Source organism: Thunnus albacares, chromosome 16, assembly GCF_914725855.1.
Source record: "Thunnus albacares chromosome 16, fThuAlb1.1, whole genome shotgun sequence".
In the NCBI taxonomy this organism is placed as follows: Eukaryota; Metazoa; Chordata; class Actinopteri; order Scombriformes; family Scombridae; genus Thunnus; species Thunnus albacares.
In genome coordinates, this window is record NC_058121.1 from 5,209,494 (window position 1) to 5,227,622 (window position 18,129).

Here is an 18,129-nt window from a genome sequence, read left to right on the forward strand (position 1 = left end):
GCCCCGGAGGCCGCGGCCCACCTTTTTCACAGTTTCCGTAGTGTAGTGGTTATCACGTTCGCCTCACACGCGAAAGGTCCCCGGTTCGAAACCGGGCGGAAACACTTCTTTGCGTTCATCACACGGAGTAACTGAATCAAACTGTGCTGTCTCATATTAGCAGTGAGAAGGACGCATAGACTTCAAGTTTGGTGCTCCAATGTCAGCGGAGAACTTGCTTATGTCTTATTCTGTGTCGCTTTTGTTTGTTTTCAAACCATCCTCGACGTTGCCCAAAAGCAAGGACGACCTCCTGTATTTGAAATGTTTGGATATGCTCAAGCAATTGAAGACATGTCGGGGGGGGGGGGGGGGGGGTCAAGTGCTTTGAGCCACCCGCGTGAACGGTGCCAAGCTTTTCACAGTTTCCGTAGTGTAGTGGTTATCACGTTCGCCTAACACGCGAAAGGTCCCCGGTTCGAAACCGGGCGGAAACACTCCTCTGTTTATGCTCACTCTGAGTCATGAATAAAATCAAACGACGGCGATTCAGACCAGCAGCACACTGGGCGGTATGCAGCGCCGCGTCAAACCATAGAAAACCGCATGGAGCTAACGGAGGCACGAGGGATAAAGGAGTCACCGCGACATAGTCATGTCTAATAACCGCTTCCAGTCATGCTTTGTGCCCAGCCCTTTTTCTCATTTCTGCACGGGAACGCGGCAGGCCCATGTCCCGGCCGTATCGCTCTGTCGGACAGGAGGAGGAGCACGCATGGTGTTGCTGGTGTATTGCTTTTGTCTGGCCCGGTGAACAATCGGCAGCTGGCAGAAAAGTCAACTCTCCCCGTCGGGGAATCGAACCCCGGTCTTCCGCGTGACAGGCGGAGATACTGTCCACTATACTAACGAGGACGGCTGCACCACTCTCGGCACGTCAGCGGGCCGGTGGGGCGGTTCCCACCTTTGCGGGGAACGCTCCAGCGGTCATCCAGATGTTTGAACGGAGAAGTCGCATGTCAACCTCATGGTGGCGCCAGGGGAGGAGGCAAAGGATCGCCGAAGCCATCGGAAGGCATCGCTCGGGAGCCACGAATGTCTGTACCAAATTTTGGCCCAACCCATCAAGCAGGTGTTCACATATATCACAAGTGAAATCCTCAGCTTCTGCTGGCGCTGGAGAAAACGTCAGAGGGTGACCAAAGTGCTTAGAATGCATCCTGTGGGGACCGTGAAGCTCTGTCCCAACTCTCACGGCAATCCATCTAACGGTTGTCCAGATACTTCACTCTGGGCCACAAATGTCGACCTCACGGTGGCACTGGGGGAAAAGTGAAGAGGATCACCAGAGTCAGTAGGATTCATCCTCTGGGGACCAGGGATGAATGTCTGGACTGCAATTTCCTTGCAATCCATCCAACAGTCGTTGAGATATTTAAGTCTGGGCCAAAGTGGTGTACCGACCCACGCTGCCATCCGTACAGCCATGCAGCTAGCGTGGCAGAAAACGGAGTGAAAGTTGTAGAGTTGAGGCCTTGACATTTACATCTGGGTTTTGCTACCGCCGAAACGACTGATTCTGTCGCTTCTCTGAGGACAGTCTCCATTGACGGTTCACTGAAATGTCTCCAATGCCGCGGCACGAGTGCTTGTCTCGTCTGATTTTGTATCACCCTTTTCTTTCCTTTGCCTTTTTAGCGATCCTTAACGCTGCGCGCACGAGTGATGTCCTGCATTTGAAATGTCTGGATGTGGTCAAGCGATTGGAAGACACGTCTGGAGGTCAGTGTGCACAAATGCTTTAACTGGCCCCGGAGGCCGCGGCCCACCTTTTTCACAGTTTCCGTAGTGTAGTGGTTATCACGTTCGCCTCACACGCGAAAGGTCCCCGGTTCGAAACCGGGCGGAAACACTTCTTTGCGTTCATCACACGGAGTAACTGAATCAAACTGTGCTGTCTCATATTAGCAGTGAGAAGGACGCATAGACTTCAAGTTTGGTGCTCCAATGTCAGCGGAGAACTTGCTTATGTCTTATTCTGTGTCGCTTTTGTTTGTTTTCAAACCATCCTCGACGTTGCCCAAAAGCAAGGACGACCTCCTGTATTTGAAATGTTTGGATATGCTCAAGCAATTGATGACATGTCGGGGGGGGGGGGGTCAAGTGCTTTGAGCCACCCGCGTGAACGGTGCCAAGCTTTTCACAGTTTCCGTAGTGTAGTGGTTATCACGTTCGCCTAACACGCGAAAGGTCCCCGGTTCGAAACCGGGCGGAAACACTCCTCTGTTTATGCTCACTCTGAGTCATGAATAAAATCAAACGACGGCGATTCAGACCAGCAGCACACTGGGCGGTATGCAGCGCCGCGTCAAACCATAGAAAACCGCATGGAGCTAACGGAGGCACGAGGCACGAGGGATAAAGGAGTCACCGCGACATAGTCATGTCTAATAACCGCTTCCAGTCATGCTTTGTGCCCAGCCCTTTTTCTCATTTCTGCACGGGAACGCGGCAGGCCCATGTCCCGGCCGTATCGCTCTGTCGGACAGGAGGAGGAGCACGCATGGTGTTGCTGGTGTATTGCTTTTGTCTGGCCCGGTGAACAATCGGCAGCTGGCAGAAAAGTCAACTCTCCCCGTCGGGGAATCGAACCCCGGTCTTCCGCGTGACAGGCGGAGATACTGTCCACTATACTAACGAGGACGGCTGCACCACTCTCGGCACGTCAGCGGGCCGGTGGGGCGGTTCCCACCTTTGCGGGGAACGCTCCAGCGGTCATCCAGATGTTTGAACGGAGAAGTCGCATGTCAACCTCATGGTGGCGCCAGGGGAGGAGGCAAAGGATCGCCGAAGCCATCGGAAGGCATCGCTCGGGAGCCACGAATGTCTGTACCAAATTTTGGCCCAACCCATCAAGCAGGTGTTCACATATATCACAAGTGAAATCCTCAGCTTCTGCTGGCGCTGGAGAAAACGTCAGAGGGTGACCAAAGTGCTTAGAATGCATCCTGTGGGGACCGTGAAGCTCTGTCCCAACTCTCACGGCAATCCATCTAACGGTTGTCCAGATACTTCACTCTGGGCCACAAATGTCGACCTCACGGTGGCACTGGGGGACAAGTGAAGAGGATCACCAGAGTCAGTAGGATTCATCCTCTGGGGACCAGGGATGAATGTCTGGACTGCAATTTCCTTGCAATCCATCCAACAGTCGTTGAGATATTTAAGTCTGGGCCAAAGTGGTGTACCGACCCACGGTCTGGGCCAAAGTGGTGTACCGACCCACGCTGCCATCCGTACAGCCATGCGGCTAGCGTGGCAGAAAACGGAGTGAAAGTTGTAGAGTTGAGGCCTTGACATTTACATCTGGGTTTTGCTACCGCCGAAACGACTGATTCTGTCGCTTCTCTGAGGACAGTTTCCACTGACGGTTCACTGAAATGTCTCCAATGCCGCGGCACGAGTGCTTGTCTCGTCTGATTTTGTATCACCCTTTTCTTTCCTTTGCCTTTTTAGCGATCCTTAACGCTGCGCGCACGAGTGATGTCCTGCATTTGAAATGTCTGGATGTGGTCAAGCGATTGGAAGACACGTCTGGAGGTCAGTGTGCACAAATGCTTTAACTGGCCCCGGAGGCCGCGGCCCACCTTTTTCACAGTTTCCGTAGTGTAGTGGTTATCACGTTCGCCTCACACGCGAAAGGTCCCCGGTTCGAAACCGGGCGGAAACACTTCTTTGTGTTCATCACACGGAGTAACTGAATCAAACTGTGCTGTCTCATATTAGCAGTGAGAAGGACGCATAGACTTCAAGTTTGGTGCTCCAATGTCAGCGGAGAACTTGCTTATGTCTTATTCTGTGTCGCTTTTGTTTGTTTTCAAACCATCCTCGACGTTGCCCAAAAGCAAGGACGACCTCCTGTATTTGAAATGTTTGGATATGCTCAAGCAATTGAAGACATGTCGGGGGGGGGGGGGGGGTCAAGTGCTTTGAGCCACCCGCGTGAACGGTGCCAAGCTTTTCACAGTTTCCGTAGTGTAGTGGTTATCACGTTCGCCTAACACGCGAAAGGTCCCCGGTTCGAAACCGGGCGGAAACACTCCTCTGTTTATGCTCACTCTGAGTCATGAATAAAATCAAACGACGGCGATTCAGACCAGCAGCACACTGGGCGGTATGCAGCGCCGCGTCAAACCATAGAAAACCGCATGGAGCTAACGGAGGCACGAGGGATAAAGGAGTCACCGTGACATAGTCATGTCTAATAACCGCTTCCAGTCATGCTTTCTGCCCAGCCCATTTTCTCATTTCTGCACGGGAACGCGGCAGGCCCATGTCCCGGCCGTATCGCTCTGTCGGACAGGAGGAGGAGCACGCATGGTGTTGCTGGTGTATTGCTTTTGTCTGGCCCGGTGAACAATCGGCAGCTGGCAGAAAAGTCAACTCTCCCCGTCGGGGAATCGAACCCCGGTCTTCCGCGTGACAGGCGGAGATACTGTCCACTATACTAACGAGGACGGCTGCACCACTCTCGGCACGTCAGCGGGCCGGTGGGGCGGTTCCCACCTTTGCGGGGAACGCTCCAGCGGTCATCCAGATGTTTGAACGGAGAAGTCGCATGTCAACCTCATGGTGGCGCCAGGGGAGGAGGCAAAGGATCGCCGAAGCCATCGGAAGGCATGGCTCGGGAGCCACGAATGTCTGTACCAAATTTTGGCCCAACCCATCAAGCAGGTGTTCACATATATCACAAGTGAAATCCTCAGCTTCTGCTGGCGCTGGAGAAAACGTCAGAGGGTGACCAAAGTGCTTAGAATGCATCCTGTGGGGACCGTGAAGCTCTGTCCCAACTCTCACGGCAATCCATCTAACGGTTGTCCAGATACTTCACTCTGGGCCACAAATGTCGACCTCACGGTGGCACTGGGGGAAAAGTGAAGAGGATCACCAGAGTCAGTAGGATTCATCCTCTGGGGACCAGGGATGAATGTCTGGACTGCAATTTCCTTGCAATCCATCCAACAGTCGTTGAGATATTTAAGTCTGGGCCAAAGTGGTGTACCGACCCACGCTGCCATCCGTACAGCCATGCGGCTAGCGTGGCAGAAAACGGAGTGAAAGTTGTAGAGTTGAGGCCTTGACATTTACATCTGGGTTTTGCTACCGCCGAAACGACTGATTCTGTCGCTTCTCTGAGGACAGTTTCCACTGACGGTTCACTGAAATGTCTCCAATGCCGCGGCACGAGTGCTTGTCTCGTCTGATTTTGTATCACCCTTTTCTTTCCTTTGCCTTTTTAGCGATCCTTAACGCTGCGCGCACGAGTGATGTCCTGCATTTGAAATGTCTGGATGTGGTCAAGCGATTGGAAGACACGTCTGGAGGTCAGTGTGCACAAATGCTTTAACTGGCCCCGGAGGCCGCGGCCCACCTTTTTCACAGTTTCCGTAGTGTAGTGGTTATCACGTTCGCCTCACACGCGAAAGGTCCCCGGTTCGAAACCGGGCGGAAACACTTCTTTGTGTTCATCACACGGAGTAACTGAATCAAACTGTGCTGTCTCATATTAGCAGTGAGAAGGACGCATAGACTTCAAGTTTGGTGCTCCAATGTCAGCGGAGAACTTGCTTATGTCTTATTCTGTGTCGCTTTTGTTTGTTTTCAAACCATCCTCGACGTTGCCCAAAAGCAAGGACGACCTCCTGTATTTGAAATGTTTGGATATGCTCAAGCAATTGAAGACATGTCGGGGGGGGGGGGGGGGGTCAAGTGCTTTGAGCCACCCGCGTGAACGGTGCCAAGCTTTTCACAGTTTCCGTAGTGTAGTGGTTATCACGTTCGCCTAACACGCGAAAGGTCCCCGGTTCGAAACCGGGCGGAAACACTCCTCTGTTTATGCTCACTCTGAGTCATGAATAAAATCAAACGACGGCGATTCAGACCAGCAGCACACTGGGCGGTATGCAGCGCCGCGTCAAACCATAGAAAACCGCATGGAGCTAACGGAGGCACGAGGGATAAAGGAGTCACCGTGACATAGTCATGTCTAATAACCGCTTCCAGTCATGCTTTCTGCCCAGCCCATTTTCTCATTTCTGCACGGGAACGCGGCAGGCCCATGTCCCGGCCGTATCGCTCTGTCGGACAGGAGGAGGAGCACGCATGGTGTTGCTGGTGTATTGCTTTTGTCTGGCCCGGTGAACAATCGGCAGCTGGCAGAAAAGTCAACTCTCCCCGTCGGGGAATCGAACCCCGGTCTTCCGCGTGACAGGCGGAGATACTGTCCACTATACTAACGAGGACGGCTGCACCACTCTCGGCACGTCAGCGGGCCGGTGGGGCGGTTCCCACCTTTGCGGGGAACGCTCCAGCGGTCATCCAGATGTTTGAACGGAGAAGTCGCATGTCAACCTCATGGTGGCGCCAGGGGAGGAGGCAAAGGATCGCCGAAGCCATCGGAAGGCATGGCTCGGGAGCCACGAATGTCTGTACCAAATTTTGGCCCAACCCATCAAGCAGGTGTTCACATATATCACAAGTGAAATCCTCAGCTTCTGCTGGCGCTGGAGAAAACGTCAGAGGGTGACCAAAGTGCTTAGAATGCATCCTGTGGGGACCGTGAAGCTCTGTCCCAACTCTCACGGCAATCCATCTAACGGTTGTCCAGATACTTCACTCTGGGCCACAAATGTCGACCTCACGGTGGCACTGGGGGAAAAGTGAAGAGGATCACCAGAGTCAGTAGGATTCATCCTCTGGGGACCAGGGATGAATGTCTGGACTGCAATTTCCTTGCAATCCATCCAACAGTCGTTGAGATATTTAAGTCTGGGCCAAAGTGGTGTACCGACCCACGCTGCCATCCGTACAGCCATGCGGCTAGCGTGGCAGAAAACGGAGTGAAAGTTGTAGAGTTGAGGCCTTGACATTTACATCTGGGTTTTGCTACCGCCGAAACGACTGATTCTGTCGCTTCTCTGAGGACAGTTTCCACTGACGGTTCACTGAAATGTCTCCAATGCCGCGGCACGAGTGCTTGTCTCGTCTGATTTTGTATCACCCTTTTCTTTCCTTTGCCTTTTTAGCGATCCTTAACGCTGCGCGCACGAGTGATGTCCTGCATTTGAAATGTCTGGATGTGGTCAAGCGATTGGAAGACACGTCTGGAGGTCAGTGTGCACAAATGCTTTAACTGGCCCCGGAGGCCGCGGCCCACCTTTTTCACAGTTTCCGTAGTGTAGTGGTTATCACGTTCGCCTCACACGCGAAAGGTCCCCGGTTCGAAACCGGGCGGAAACACTTCTTTGTGTTCATCACACGGAGTAACTGAATCAAACTGTGCTGTCTCATATTAGCAGTGAGAAGGACGCATAGACTTCAAGTTTGGTGCTCCAATGTCAGCGGAGAACTTGCTTATGTCTTATTCTGTGTCGCTTTTGTTTGTTTTCAAACCATCCTCGACGTTGCCCAAAAGCAAGGACGACCTCCTGTATTTGAAATGTTTGGATATGCTCAAGCAATTGAAGACATGTCGGGGGGGGGGGGGGTCAAGTGCTTTGAGCCACCCGCGTGAACGGTGCCAAGCTTTTCACAGTTTCCGTAGTGTAGTGGTTATCACGTTCGCCTAACACGCGAAAGGTCCCCGGTTCGAAACCGGGCGGAAACACTCCTCTGTTTATGCTCACTCTGAGTCATGAATAAAATCAAACGACGGCGATTCAGACCAGCAGCACACTGGGCGGTATGCAGCGCCGCGTCAAACCATAGAAAACCGCATGGAGCTAACGGAGGCACGAGGGATAAAGGAGTCACCGTGACATAGTCATGTCTAATAACCGCTTCCAGTCATGCTTTCTGCCCAGCCCATTTTCTCATTTCTGCACGGGAACGCGGCAGGCCCATGTCCCGGCCGTATCGCTCTGTCGGACAGGAGGAGGAGCACGCATGGTGTTGCTGGTGTATTGCTTTTGTCTGGCCCGGTGAACAATCGGCAGCTGGCAGAAAAGTCAACTCTCCCCGTCGGGGAATCGAACCCCGGTCTTCCGCGTGACAGGCGGAGATACTGTCCACTATACTAACGAGGACGGCTGCACCACTCTCGGCACGTCAGCGGGCCGGTGGGGCGGTTCCCACCTTTGCGGGGAACGCTCCAGCGGTCATCCAGATGTTTGAACGGAGAAGTCGCATGTCAACCTCATGGTGGCGCCAGGGGAGGAGGCAAAGGATCGCCGAAGCCATCGGAAGGCATGGCTCGGGAGCCACGAATGTCTGTACCAAATTTTGGCCCAACCCATCAAGCAGGTGTTCACATATATCACAAGTGAAATCCTCAGCTTCTGCTGGCGCTGGAGAAAACGTCAGAGGGTGACCAAAGTGCTTAGAATGCATCCTGTGGGGACCGTGAAGCTCTGTCCCAACTCTCACGGCAATCCATCTAACGGTTGTCCAGATACTTCACTCTGGGCCACAAATGTCGACCTCACGGTGGCACTGGGGGAAAAGTGAAGAGGATCACCAGAGTCAGTAGGATTCATCCTCTGGGGACCAGGGATGAATGTCTGGACTGCAATTTCCTTGCAATCCATCCAACAGTCGTTGAGATATTTAAGTCTGGGCCAAAGTGGTGTACCGACCCACGCTGCCATCCGTACAGCCATGCGGCTAGCGTGGCAGAAAACGGAGTGAAAGTTGTAGAGTTGAGGCCTTGACATTTACATCTGGGTTTTGCTACCGCCGAAACGACTGATTCTGTCGCTTCTCTGAGGACAGTTTCCACTGACGGTTCACTGAAATGTCTCCAATGCCGCGGCACGAGTGCTTGTCTCGTCTGATTTTGTATCACCCTTTTCTTTCCTTTGCCTTTTTAGCGATCCTTAACGCTGCGCGCACGAGTGATGTCCTGCATTTGAAATGTCTGGATGTGGTCAAGCGATTGGAAGACACGTCTGGAGGTCAGTGTGCACAAATGCTTTAACTGGCCCCGGAGGCCGCGGCCCACCTTTTTCACAGTTTCTGTAGTGTAGTGGTTATCACGTTCGCCTCACACGCGAAAGGTCCCCGGTTCGAAACCGGGCGGAAACACTTCTTTGTGTTCATCACACGGAGTAACTGAATCAAACTGTGCTGTCTCATATTAGCAGTGAGAAGGACGCATAGACTTCAAGTTTGGTGCTCCAATGTCAGCGGAGAACTTGCTTATGTCTTATTCTGTGTCGCTTTTGTTTGTTTTCAAACCATCCTCGACGTTGCCCAAAAGCAAGGACGACCTCCTGTATTTGAAATGTTTGGATATGCTCAAGCAATTGAAGACATGTCGGGGGGGGGGGGGGGGTCAAGTGCTTTGAGCCACCCGCGTGAACGGTGCCAAGCTTTTCACAGTTTCCGTAGTGTAGTGGTTATCACGTTCGCCTAACACGCGAAAGGTCCCCGGTTCGAAACCGGGCGGAAACACTCCTCTGTTTATGCTCACTCTGAGTCATGAATAAAATCAAACGACGGCGATTCAGACCAGCAGCACACTGGGCGGTATGCAGCGCCGCGTCAAACCATAGAAAACCGCATGGAGCTAACGGAGGCACGAGGGATAAAGGAGTCACCGTGACATAGTCATGTCTAATAACCGCTTCCAGTCATGCTTTCTGCCCAGCCCATTTTCTCATTTCTGCACGGGAACGCGGCAGGCCCATGTCCCGGCCGTATCGCTCTGTCGGACAGGAGGAGGAGCACGCATGGTGTTGCTGGTGTATTGCTTTTGTCTGGCCCGGTGAACAATCGGCAGCTGGCAGAAAAGTCAACTCTCCCCGTCGGGGAATCGAACCCCGGTCTTCCGCGTGACAGGCGGAGATACTGTCCACTATACTAACGAGGACGGCTGCACCACTCTCGGCACGTCAGCGGGCCGGTGGGGCGGTTCCCACCTTTGCGGGGAACGCTCCAGCGGTCATCCAGATGTTTGAACGGAGAAGTCGCATGTCAACCTCATGGTGGCGCCAGGGGAGGAGGCAAAGGATCGCCGAAGCCATCGGAAGGCATGGCTCGGGAGCCACGAATGTCTGTACCAAATTTTGGCCCAACCCATCAAGCAGGTGTTCACATATATCACAAGTGAAATCCTCAGCTTCTGCTGGCGCTGGAGAAAACGTCAGAGGGTGACCAAAGTGCTTAGAATGCATCCTGTGGGGACCGTGAAGCTCTGTCCCAACTCTCACGGCAATCCATCTAACGGTTGTCCAGATACTTCACTCTGGGCCACAAATGTCGACCTCACGGTGGCACTGGGGGAAAAGTGAAGAGGATCACCAGAGTCAGTAGGATTCATCCTCTGGGGACCAGGGATGAATGTCTGGACTGCAATTTCCTTGCAATCCATCCAACAGTCGTTGAGATATTTAAGTCTGGGCCAAAGTGGTGTACCGACCCACGCTGCCATCCGTACAGCCATGCGGCTAGCGTGGCAGAAAACGGAGTGAAAGTTGTAGAGTTGAGGCCTTGACATTTACATCTGGGTTTTGCTACCGCCGAAACGACTGATTCTGTCGCTTCTCTGAGGACAGTTTCCACTGACGGTTCACTGAAATGTCTCCAATGCCGCGGCACGAGTGCTTGTCTCGTCTGATTTTGTATCACCCTTTTCTTTCCTTTGCCTTTTTAGCGATCCTTAACGCTGCGCGCACGAGTGATGTCCTGCATTTGAAATGTCTGGATGTGGTCAAGCGATTGGAAGACACGTCTGGAGGTCAGTGTGCACAAATGCTTTAACTGGCCCCGGAGGCCGCGGCCCACCTTTTTCACAGTTTCCGTAGTGTAGTGGTTATCACGTTCGCCTCACACGCGAAAGGTCCCCGGTTCGAAACCGGGCGGAAACACTTCTTTGTGTTCATCACACGGAGTAACTGAATCAAACTGTGCTGTCTCATATTAGCAGTGAGAAGGACGCATAGACTTCAAGTTTGGTGCTCCAATGTCAGCGGAGAACTTGCTTATGTCTTATTCTGTGTCGCTTTTGTTTGTTTTCAAACCATCCTCGACGTTGCCCAAAAGCAAGGACGACCTCCTGTATTTGAAATGTTTGGATATGCTCAAGCAATTGAAGACATGTCGGGGGGGGGGGGGGGGTCAAGTGCTTTGAGCCACCCGCGTGAACGGTGCCAAGCTTTTCACAGTTTCCGTAGTGTAGTGGTTATCACGTTCGCCTAACACGCGAAAGGTCCCCGGTTCGAAACCGGGCGGAAACACTCCTCTGTTTATGCTCACTCTGAGTCATGAATAAAATCAAACGACGGCGATTCAGACCAGCAGCACACTGGGCGGTATGCAGCGCCGCGTCAAACCATAGAAAACCGCATGGAGCTAACGGAGGCACGAGGGATAAAGGAGTCACCGTGACATAGTCATGTCTAATAACCGCTTCCAGTCATGCTTTCTGCCCAGCCCATTTTCTCATTTCTGCACGGGAACGCGGCAGGCCCATGTCCCGGCCGTATCGCTCTGTCGGACAGGAGGAGGAGCACGCATGGTGTTGCTGGTGTATTGCTTTTGTCTGGCCCGGTGAACAATCGGCAGCTGGCAGAAAAGTCAACTCTCCCCGTCGGGGAATCGAACCCCGGTCTTCCGCGTGACAGGCGGAGATACTGTCCACTATACTAACGAGGACGGCTGCACCACTCTCGGCACGTCAGCGGGCCGGTGGGGCGGTTCCCACCTTTGCGGGGAACGCTCCAGCGGTCATCCAGATGTTTGAACGGAGAAGTCGCATGTCAACCTCATGGTGGCGCCAGGGGAGGAGGCAAAGGATCGCCGAAGCCATCGGAAGGCATGGCTCGGGAGCCACGAATGTCTGTACCAAATTTTGGCCCAACCCATCAAGCAGGTGTTCACATATATCACAAGTGAAATCCTCAGCTTCTGCTGGCGCTGGAGAAAACGTCAGAGGGTGACCAAAGTGCTTAGAATGCATCCTGTGGGGACCGTGAAGCTCTGTCCCAACTCTCACGGCAATCCATCTAACGGTTGTCCAGATACTTCACTCTGGGCCACAAATGTCGACCTCACGGTGGCACTGGGGGAAAAGTGAAGAGGATCACCAGAGTCAGTAGGATTCATCCTCTGGGGACCAGGGATGAATGTCTGGACTGCAATTTCCTTGCAATCCATCCAACAGTCGTTGAGATATTTAAGTCTGGGCCAAAGTGGTGTACCGACCCACGCTGCCATCCGTACAGCCATGCGGCTAGCGTGGCAGAAAACGGAGTGAAAGTTGTAGAGTTGAGGCCTTGACATTTACATCTGGGTTTTGCTACCGCCGAAACGACTGATTCTGTCGCTTCTCTGAGGACAGTTTCCACTGACGGTTCACTGAAATGTCTCCAATGCCGCGGCACGAGTGCTTGTCTCGTCTGATTTTGTATCACCCTTTTCTTTCCTTTGCCTTTTTAGCGATCCTTAACGCTGCGCGCACGAGTGATGTCCTGCATTTGAAATGTCTGGATGTGGTCAAGCGATTGGAAGACACGTCTGGAGGTCAGTGTGCACAAATGCTTTAACTGGCCCCGGAGGCCGCGGCCCACCTTTTTCACAGTTTCCGTAGTGTAGTGGTTATCACGTTCGCCTCACACGCGAAAGGTCCCCGGTTCGAAACCGGGCGGAAACACTTCTTTGTGTTCATCACACGGAGTAACTGAATCAAACTGTGCTGTCTCATATTAGCAGTGAGAAGGACGCATAGACTTCAAGTTTGGTGCTCCAATGTCAGCGGAGAACTTGCTTATGTCTTATTCTGTGTCGCTTTTGTTTGTTTTCAAACCATCCTCGACGTTGCCCAAAAGCAAGGACGACCTCCTGTATTTGAAATGTTTGGATATGCTCAAGCAATTGAAGACATGTCGGGGGGGGGGGGGGGGTCAAGTGCTTTGAGCCACCCGCGTGAACGGTGCCAAGCTTTTCACAGTTTCCGTAGTGTAGTGGTTATCACGTTCGCCTAACACGCGAAAGGTCCCCGGTTCGAAACCGGGCGGAAACACTCCTCTGTTTATGCTCACTCTGAGTCATGAATAAAATCAAACGACGGCGATTCAGACCAGCAGCACACTGGGCGGTATGCAGCGCCGCGTCAAACCATAGAAAACCGCATGGAGCTAACGGAGGCACGAGGGATAAAGGAGTCACCGTGACATAGTCATGTCTAATAACCGCTTCCAGTCATGCTTTCTGCCCAGCCCATTTTCTCATTTCTGCACGGGAACGCGGCAGGCCCATGTCCCGGCCGTATCGCTCTGTCGGACAGGAGGAGGAGCACGCATGGTGTTGCTGGTGTATTGCTTTTGTCTGGCCCGGTGAACAATCGGCAGCTGGCAGAAAAGTCAACTCTCCCCGTCGGGGAATCGAACCCCGGTCTTCCGCGTGACAGGCGGAGATACTGTCCACTATACTAACGAGGACGGCTGCACCACTCTCGGCACGTCAGCGGGCCGGTGGGGCGGTTCCCACCTTTGCGGGGAACGCTCCAGCGGTCATCCAGATGTTTGAACGGAGAAGTCGCATGTCAACCTCATGGTGGCGCCAGGGGAGGAGGCAAAGGATCGCCGAAGCCATCGGAAGGCATGGCTCGGGAGCCACGAATGTCTGTACCAAATTTTGGCCCAACCCATCAAGCAGGTGTTCACATATATCACAAGTGAAATCCTCAGCTTCTGCTGGCGCTGGAGAAAACGTCAGAGGGTGACCAAAGTGCTTAGAATGCATCCTGTGGGGACCGTGAAGCTCTGTCCCAACTCTCACGGCAATCCATCTAACGGTTGTCCAGATACTTCACTCTGGGCCACAAATGTCGACCTCACGGTGGCACTGGGGGAAAAGTGAAGAGGATCACCAGAGTCAGTAGGATTCATCCTCTGGGGACCAGGGATGAATGTCTGGACTGCAATTTCCTTGCAATCCATCCAACAGTCGTTGAGATATTTAAGTCTGGGCCAAAGTGGTGTACCGACCCACGCTGCCATCCGTACAGCCATGCGGCTAGCGTGGCAGAAAACGGAGTGAAAGTTGTAGAGTTGAGGCCTTGACATTTACATCTGGGTTTTGCTACCGCCGAAACGACTGATTCTGTCGCTTCTCTGAGGACAGTTTCCACTGACGGTTCACTGAAATGTCTCCAATGCCGCGGCACGAGTGCTTGTCTCGTCTGATTTTGTATCACCCTTTTCTTTCCTTTGCCTTTTTAGCGATCCTTAACGCTGCGCGCACGAGTGATGTCCTGCATTTGAAATGTCTGGATGTGGTCAAGCGATTGGAAGACACGTCTGGAGGTCAGTGTGCACAAATGCTTTAACTGGCCCCGGAGGCCGCGGCCCACCTTTTTCACAGTTTCCGTAGTGTAGTGGTTATCACGTTCGCCTCACACGCGAAAGGTCCCCGGTTCGAAACCGGGCGGAAACACTTCTTTGTGTTCATCACACGGAGTAACTGAATCAAACTGTGCTGTCTCATATTAGCAGTGAGAAGGACGCATAGACTTCAAGTTTGGTGCTCCAATGTCAGCGGAGAACTTGCTTATGTCTTATTCTGTGTCGCTTTTGTTTGTTTTCAAACCATCCTCGACGTTGCCCAAAAGCAAGGACGACCTCCTGTATTTGAAATGTTTGGATATGCTCAAGCAATTGAAGACATGTCGGGGGGGGGGTCAAGTGCTTTGAGCCACCCGCGTGAACGGTGCCAAGCTTTTCACAGTTTCCGTAGTGTAGTGGTTATCACGTTCGCCTAACACGCGAAAGGTCCCCGGTTCGAAACCGGGCGGAAACACTCCTCTGTTTATGCTCACTCTGAGTCATGAATAAAATCAAACGACGGCGATTCAGACCAGCAGCACACTGGGCGGTATGCAGCGCCGCGTCAAACCATAGAAAACCGCATGGAGCTAACGGAGGCACGAGGGATAAAGGAGTCACCGTGACATAGTCATGTCTAATAACCGCTTCCAGTCATGCTTTCTGCCCAGCCCATTTTCTCATTTCTGCACGGGAACGCGGCAGGCCCATGTCCCGGCCGTATCGCTCTGTCGGACAGGAGGAGGAGCACGCATGGTGTTGCTGGTGTATTGCTTTTGTCTGGCCCGGTGAACAATCGGCAGCTGGCAGAAAAGTCAACTCTCCCCGTCGGGGAATCGAACCCCGGTCTTCCGCGTGACAGGCGGAGATACTGTCCACTATACTAACGAGGACGGCTGCACCACTCTCGGCACGTCAGCGGGCCGGTGGGGCGGTTCCCACCTTTGCGGGGAACGCTCCAGCGGTCATCCAGATGTTTGAACGGAGAAGTCGCATGTCAACCTCATGGTGGCGCCAGGGGAGGAGGCAAAGGATCGCCGAAGCCATCGGAAGGCATGGCTCGGGAGCCACGAATGTCTGTACCAAATTTTGGCCCAACCCATCAAGCAGGTGTTCACATATATCACAAGTGAAATCCTCAGCTTCTGCTGGCGCTGGAGAAAACGTCAGAGGGTGACCAAAGTGCTTAGAATGCATCCTGTGGGGACCGTGAAGCTCTGTCCCAACTCTCACGGCAATCCGTCTAACGGTTGTCCAGATACTTCACTCTGGGCCACAAATGTCGACCTCACGGTGGCACTGGGGGAAAAGTGAAGAGGATCACCAGAGTCAGTAGGATTCATCCTCTGGGGACCAGGGATGAATGTCTGGACTGCAATTTCCTTGCAATCCATCCAACAGTCGTTGAGATATTTAAGTCTGGGCCAAAGTGGTGTACCGACCCACGCTGCCATCCGTACAGCCATGCGGCTAGCGTGGCAGAAAACGGAGTGAAAGTTGTAGAGTTGAGGCCTTGACATTTACATCTGGGTTTTGCTACCACCGAAACGACTGATTCTGTCGCTTCTCTTAGGACAGTCTCCATTGACGGTTCACTGAAATGTCTCCAATGCCGCGGCACGAGTGCTTGTCTCGTCTGATTTTGTATCACCCTTTTCTTTCCTTTGTCTTTTTAGCGATCCTTAACGCTGCGCGCACCAGTGATGTCCTGCATTTGAAATGTCTGGATGTGGTCAAGCGATTGGAAGACACGTCTGGAGGTCAGTGTGCACAAATGCTTTAACTGGCCCCGGAGGCCGCGGCCCACCTTTTTCACAGTTTCCGTAGTGTAGTGGTTATCACGTTCGCCTCACACGCGAAAGGTCCCCGGTTCGAAACCGGGCGGAAACACTTCTTTGTGTTCATCACACGGAGTAACTGAATCAAACTGTGCTGTCTCATATTAGCAGTGAGAAGGACGCATAGACTTCAAGTTTGGTGCTCCAATGTCAGCGGAGAACTTGCTTATGTCTTATTCTGTGTCGCTTTTGTTTGTTTTCAAACCATCCTCGACGTTGCCCAAAAGCAAGGACGACCTCCTGTATTTGAAATGTTTGGATATGCTCAAGCAATTGAAGACATGTCGGGGGGGGGGTCAAGTGCTTTGAGCCACCCGCGTGAACGGTGCCAAGCTTTTCACAGTTTCCGTAGTGTAGTGGTTATCACGTTCGCCTAACACGCGAAAGGTCCCCGGTTCGAAACCGGGCGGAAACACTCCTCTGTTTATGCTCACTCTGAGTCATGAATAAAATCAAACGACGGCGATTCAGACCAGCAGCACACTGGGCGGTATGCAGCGCCGCGTCAAACCATAGAAAACCGCATGGAGCTAACGGAGGCACGAGGGATAAAGGAGTCACCGTGACATAGTCATGTCTAATAACCGCTTCCAGTCATGCTTTCTGCCCAGCCCATTTTCTCATTTCTGCACGGGAACGCGGCAGGCCCATGTCCCGGCCGTATCGCTCTGTCGGACAGGAGGAGGAGCACGCATGGTGTTGCTGGTGTATTGCTTTTGTCTGGCCCGGTGAACAATCGGCAGCTGGCAGAAAAGTCAACTCTCCCCGTCGGGGAATCGAACCCCGGTCTTCCGCGTGACAGGCGGAGATACTGTCCACTATACTAACGAGGACGGCTGCACCACTCTCGGCACGTCAGCGGGCCGGTGGGGCGGTTCCCACCTTTGCGGGGAACGCTCCAGCGGTCATCCAGATGTTTGAACGGAGAAGTCGCATGTCAACCTCATGGTGGCGCCAGGGGAGGAGGCAAAGGATCGCCGAAGCCATCGGAAGGCATGGCTCGGGAGCCACGAATGTCTGTACCAAATTTTGGCCCAACCCATCAAGCAGGTGTTCACATATATCACAAGTGAAATCCTCAGCTTCTGCTGGCGCTGGAGAAAACGTCAGAGGGTGACCAAAGTGCTTAGAATGCATCCTGTGGGGACCGTGAAGCTCTGTCCCAACTCTCACGGCAATCCATCTAACGGTTGTCCAGATACTTCACTCTGGGCCACAAATGTCGACCTCACGGTGGCACTGGGGGAAAAGTGAAGAGGATCACCAGAGTCAGTAGGATTCATCCTCTGGGGACCAGGGATGAATGTCTGGACTGCAATTTCCTTGCAATCCATCCAACAGTCGTTGAGATATTTAAGTCTGGGCCAAAGTGGTGTACCGACCCACGCTGCCATCCGTACAGCCATGCGGCTAGCGTGGCAGAAAACGGAGTGAAAGTTGTAGAGTTGAGGCCTTGACATTTACATCTGGGTTTTGCTACCGCCGAAACGACTGATTCTGTCGCTTCTCTGAGGACAGTTTCCACTGACGGTTCACTGAAATGTCTCCAATGCCGCGGCACGAGTGCTTGTCTCGTCTGATTTTGTATCACCCTTTTCTTTCCTTTGCCTTTTTAGCGATCCTTAACGCTGCGCGCACGAGTGATGTCCTGCATTTGAAATGTCTGGATGTGGTCAAGCGATTGGAAGACACGTCTGGAGGTCAGTGTGCACAAATGCTTTAACTGGCCCCGGAGGCCGCGGCCCACCTTTTTCACAGTTTCCGTAGTGTAGTGGTTATCACGTTCGCCTCACACGCGAAAGGTCCCCGGTTCGAAACCGGGCGGAAGCACTTCTTTGTGTTCATCACACGGAGTAACTGAATCAAACTGTGCTGTCTCATATTAGCAGTGAGAAGGACGCATAGACTTCAAGTTTGGTGCTCCAATGTCAGCGGAGAACTTGCTTATGTCTTATTCTGTGTCGCTTTTGTTTGTTTTCAAACCATCCTCG

At 52.9% G+C, this 18,129-nt stretch overlaps 31 non-coding genes across 31 annotated transcripts; 21 read left to right on the forward strand and 10 right to left on the reverse strand.

Annotated features, from left to right (window-relative positions):
- The first annotated feature begins 31 nt into the window (after positions 1 to 31).
- On the forward strand, positions 32 to 104 carry trnav-cac. Its single transcript has one exon. It is a non-coding gene; the product is annotated as a tRNA-Val (tRNA).
- A 299-nt stretch (positions 105 to 403) lies between these two features.
- On the forward strand, positions 404 to 476 carry trnav-aac. The gene has a single exon. It is a non-coding gene; the product is annotated as a tRNA-Val (tRNA).
- Positions 477 to 822: 346 nt separating this feature from the next.
- Positions 823 to 894, reverse strand: trnad-guc. Its single transcript has one exon. It is a non-coding gene; the product is annotated as a tRNA-Asp (tRNA).
- Positions 895 to 1,818: 924 nt separating this feature from the next.
- Positions 1,819 to 1,891, forward strand: trnav-cac. The gene has a single exon. It is a non-coding gene; the product is annotated as a tRNA-Val (tRNA).
- A 293-nt stretch (positions 1,892 to 2,184) lies between these two features.
- On the forward strand, positions 2,185 to 2,257 carry trnav-aac. Its single transcript has one exon. It is a non-coding gene; the product is annotated as a tRNA-Val (tRNA).
- Positions 2,258 to 2,610: 353 nt separating this feature from the next.
- trnad-guc lies at positions 2,611 to 2,682 on the reverse strand. The gene has a single exon. It is a non-coding gene; the product is annotated as a tRNA-Asp (tRNA).
- A 954-nt stretch (positions 2,683 to 3,636) lies between these two features.
- On the forward strand, positions 3,637 to 3,709 carry trnav-cac. Its single transcript has one exon. It is a non-coding gene; the product is annotated as a tRNA-Val (tRNA).
- Positions 3,710 to 4,005: 296 nt separating this feature from the next.
- Positions 4,006 to 4,078, forward strand: trnav-aac. The gene has a single exon. It is a non-coding gene; the product is annotated as a tRNA-Val (tRNA).
- A 346-nt stretch (positions 4,079 to 4,424) lies between these two features.
- On the reverse strand, positions 4,425 to 4,496 carry trnad-guc. Its single transcript has one exon. It is a non-coding gene; the product is annotated as a tRNA-Asp (tRNA).
- Positions 4,497 to 5,420: 924 nt separating this feature from the next.
- trnav-cac lies at positions 5,421 to 5,493 on the forward strand. The gene has a single exon. It is a non-coding gene; the product is annotated as a tRNA-Val (tRNA).
- Positions 5,494 to 5,790: 297 nt separating this feature from the next.
- trnav-aac lies at positions 5,791 to 5,863 on the forward strand. The gene has a single exon. It is a non-coding gene; the product is annotated as a tRNA-Val (tRNA).
- Positions 5,864 to 6,209: 346 nt separating this feature from the next.
- trnad-guc lies at positions 6,210 to 6,281 on the reverse strand. The gene has a single exon. It is a non-coding gene; the product is annotated as a tRNA-Asp (tRNA).
- Positions 6,282 to 7,205: 924 nt separating this feature from the next.
- Positions 7,206 to 7,278, forward strand: trnav-cac. The gene has a single exon. It is a non-coding gene; the product is annotated as a tRNA-Val (tRNA).
- Positions 7,279 to 7,572: 294 nt separating this feature from the next.
- trnav-aac lies at positions 7,573 to 7,645 on the forward strand. The gene has a single exon. It is a non-coding gene; the product is annotated as a tRNA-Val (tRNA).
- Positions 7,646 to 7,991: 346 nt separating this feature from the next.
- On the reverse strand, positions 7,992 to 8,063 carry trnad-guc. The gene has a single exon. It is a non-coding gene; the product is annotated as a tRNA-Asp (tRNA).
- Positions 8,064 to 8,987: 924 nt separating this feature from the next.
- On the forward strand, positions 8,988 to 9,060 carry trnav-cac. The gene has a single exon. It is a non-coding gene; the product is annotated as a tRNA-Val (tRNA).
- Positions 9,061 to 9,356: 296 nt separating this feature from the next.
- On the forward strand, positions 9,357 to 9,429 carry trnav-aac. Its single transcript has one exon. It is a non-coding gene; the product is annotated as a tRNA-Val (tRNA).
- A 346-nt stretch (positions 9,430 to 9,775) lies between these two features.
- Positions 9,776 to 9,847, reverse strand: trnad-guc. Its single transcript has one exon. It is a non-coding gene; the product is annotated as a tRNA-Asp (tRNA).
- Positions 9,848 to 10,771: 924 nt separating this feature from the next.
- Positions 10,772 to 10,844, forward strand: trnav-cac. Its single transcript has one exon. It is a non-coding gene; the product is annotated as a tRNA-Val (tRNA).
- A 296-nt stretch (positions 10,845 to 11,140) lies between these two features.
- On the forward strand, positions 11,141 to 11,213 carry trnav-aac. The gene has a single exon. It is a non-coding gene; the product is annotated as a tRNA-Val (tRNA).
- A 346-nt stretch (positions 11,214 to 11,559) lies between these two features.
- Positions 11,560 to 11,631, reverse strand: trnad-guc. Its single transcript has one exon. It is a non-coding gene; the product is annotated as a tRNA-Asp (tRNA).
- Positions 11,632 to 12,555: 924 nt separating this feature from the next.
- On the forward strand, positions 12,556 to 12,628 carry trnav-cac. Its single transcript has one exon. It is a non-coding gene; the product is annotated as a tRNA-Val (tRNA).
- Positions 12,629 to 12,924: 296 nt separating this feature from the next.
- Positions 12,925 to 12,997, forward strand: trnav-aac. The gene has a single exon. It is a non-coding gene; the product is annotated as a tRNA-Val (tRNA).
- A 346-nt stretch (positions 12,998 to 13,343) lies between these two features.
- On the reverse strand, positions 13,344 to 13,415 carry trnad-guc. The gene has a single exon. It is a non-coding gene; the product is annotated as a tRNA-Asp (tRNA).
- Positions 13,416 to 14,339: 924 nt separating this feature from the next.
- trnav-cac lies at positions 14,340 to 14,412 on the forward strand. The gene has a single exon. It is a non-coding gene; the product is annotated as a tRNA-Val (tRNA).
- Positions 14,413 to 14,702: 290 nt separating this feature from the next.
- Positions 14,703 to 14,775, forward strand: trnav-aac. The gene has a single exon. It is a non-coding gene; the product is annotated as a tRNA-Val (tRNA).
- A 346-nt stretch (positions 14,776 to 15,121) lies between these two features.
- Positions 15,122 to 15,193, reverse strand: trnad-guc. Its single transcript has one exon. It is a non-coding gene; the product is annotated as a tRNA-Asp (tRNA).
- A 924-nt stretch (positions 15,194 to 16,117) lies between these two features.
- On the forward strand, positions 16,118 to 16,190 carry trnav-cac. Its single transcript has one exon. It is a non-coding gene; the product is annotated as a tRNA-Val (tRNA).
- Positions 16,191 to 16,480: 290 nt separating this feature from the next.
- Positions 16,481 to 16,553, forward strand: trnav-aac. The gene has a single exon. It is a non-coding gene; the product is annotated as a tRNA-Val (tRNA).
- A 346-nt stretch (positions 16,554 to 16,899) lies between these two features.
- Positions 16,900 to 16,971, reverse strand: trnad-guc. Its single transcript has one exon. It is a non-coding gene; the product is annotated as a tRNA-Asp (tRNA).
- A 924-nt stretch (positions 16,972 to 17,895) lies between these two features.
- Positions 17,896 to 17,968, forward strand: trnav-cac. The gene has a single exon. It is a non-coding gene; the product is annotated as a tRNA-Val (tRNA).
- Positions 17,969 to 18,129: the final 161 nt, after the last annotated feature.